Genomic DNA, 2,500 nt, shown 5'->3' with positions numbered 1-2,500 from the left:
TACACAAACACAGCACGGTGAACAATAGATAAGGATCCGACAGGGCAGGAACGGAAAACAAGGAGAGAAATAGGGACTCTAATCAGGGAAAAGGATCGGGAACAGGTGTGGGAAGACTAAATGATTGATTAGGGGAATAGGAACAGCTGGGAGCAGGAACAGAACGATAGAGAGAAGAGAGAGCGAGAGAGTGAGAGAGGGAGGGGGAGAGAGAGGGATAGAAAGAGGGAAAGAACCTAATAAGACCAGCAGAGGGAAACGAATAGAAGGGGAAGCACAGGGACAAGACATGATAATCAATGACAAAACATGACAGTACCCCCCCACTCACCGAGCGCCTCCTGGCGCTCTCGAGGAGGAACACTGGCGGCAACGGAGGAAATCATAGATCACAAACGGTCCAGCACGTCCCGAGAAAGAACCCAACTCCTCTCCTCAGGACCGTAACGGAAAAACGAAAAAAAAGGAAACTAGGGTACTACTCTAAAAAAAAAATGAGACAAGGGTAGAGAACTGAAAGCTTTAGAGCAAACAGGACCAAACAGACCAGGAGAGTAACAACTAGGGACAGACTGAGACACAGCAAGGGCAGGAACAAGAACAGGAGAGATGCGATGGCAGGGAACAGACTGAGACCCAGCAAGACCAGGAGCAGAAAAAAAATTACCAGACTTCTGCGCGCAGTCTGAACACGCAGCCACGAAACGGCGCGTGTCACGCTCCTGAGTAGGCCACCAAAACCGCTGGCGAATAGAAGCAAGCGCACCCCGAACGCCGGGATGGCCAGCCAACTTGGCAGAGTGAGCCCACTGAAGAACAGCCAGACGAGCAGAAACAGGAACGAAAAGAAGGTTACTAGGGCAAGCGCGCGGCGACGCAGTGTGCGTGAGTGCTTGCTTAACCTGTCTCTCAATTCCCCAGACAGTCAACCCGACAACACGCCCAACAGGAAGGATCCCCTCGGGATCGGTCGAAGCCACAGAAGAACTAAAGAGACGGGATAAAGCATGAGGCTTGGTGTTCTTAGTACCCGGGCAATAAGAAATAACGAATTCGAAACGAGCGAAAAACAACGCCCAACGAGCATGACGCGCATTCAGTCGTTTGGCAGAACGGATGAACTCAAGGTTCTTTTGGTCAGTCCAAACGACAAAAAGGAACGGTCGCCCCCTCCAACCACTGTCGCCATTTGCCTAGGGCTAAACGGATGGCGAGCAGTTCGCGGTTAGCCACATCATAGTTACGTTCCGACGGTGACAGGCGATGGGAAAAATACGCACAAGGGTGGACCCCATCGTCAGTATCGGAGCGCTGGGACAGAATGGCTCCCACGCCCACCCCCCGACGCGTCAACCTCAACAATAAACGGTTTAGTGACGTCAGGTGCAACAAGGATAGGAGCGGATGCAAAACGCTTCTTGAAGAGAACAAGACAACAATCATACGACCGGTGAGGAGGAAGGGAGTTGGTTCTGGACTGACTGAAGACCGTGTGCAGACCATGATACTCCTCCGGCACTCCTGTCAAATCACCAGGTTCCTCCTGAGAAGAGGGGACAGAACAAACAGGAGAAATAGCAGACATTAAACACTTCACATGACAAGAAACGTTCCAGGAAAGGATAGAATTACTAGACCAATCAAAAGAAGGATTATGACACACTAGCCAGGGATGACCCAAAACAACAGGTGTAAAAGGTGAACAAAAAAGAAAAAAAGAAATGGTCTCACTATGGTTACCAGATACAGTGAGGGTTAAAGGTAGTGTTTCATATAATATACTGGGGAGAGGACTACCATCCAAGGCAAACATGACCGTGGGCTCCCTAACTGTCTGAGAGGAATGTCATGTTCCCGCGCCCAGGCTTCGTCCATAAAACAGCCCTCTGCCCCAGAGTCTATTAATGCACTGCAGGAAGCTGCCGATCCGGTCCAGCGTAGATGGACCGGTAAGGTAGTACATGTACTTGACGGAGAGGACCGTTTAGTAGCGCTTATCAGTCGCCCTCCGCTTACTGATGAGCTCTGGCCTTTAACTGGACATGAAATGACAAAATGACCAGCGGAACCGCAATAGAGACAGAGGCGGTTGGTGATTCTCCGTTCCCTCTCCTTAGTCGAGATGCGAATACCCCCAGCTGCATGGGCTCAACACCTGAGTCAGTGGGGAAAGACGGTAGTGTCGGAGAGAGGGAGACACAGTTAACGCGAGCTCTCTTCTATGAGCTCGGTGACGAAGATCTACCCGTCGTTCAATGCGAATAGCGAGTTCAATCAAAGAATCCACGCTGGATGGAACCTCCCGAGAGAGAATCTCATCCTTAACCTTAGCGTGGAGTCCCTCCAGAAAACGAGCGAGCAACGCCTGCTCGTTCCAGTTACTGGAGGCAGCAAGAGTGCGAAACTCTATAGAGTAATCCGTTATGGATCGATTACCTTGACATAGGGAAGACAGGGACCAGGAAGCTTCTTTCCCAAAAACTGAGCGATCAAAAACCCT

The sequence above is a fragment of the Oncorhynchus gorbuscha genome, unplaced genomic scaffold (assembly GCF_021184085.1).
Source record: "Oncorhynchus gorbuscha isolate QuinsamMale2020 ecotype Even-year unplaced genomic scaffold, OgorEven_v1.0 Un_scaffold_2070, whole genome shotgun sequence".
NCBI classification, from domain to species: domain Eukaryota; kingdom Metazoa; phylum Chordata; class Actinopteri; order Salmoniformes; family Salmonidae; genus Oncorhynchus; species Oncorhynchus gorbuscha.
This window is presented reverse-complemented; position numbering follows the sequence as displayed.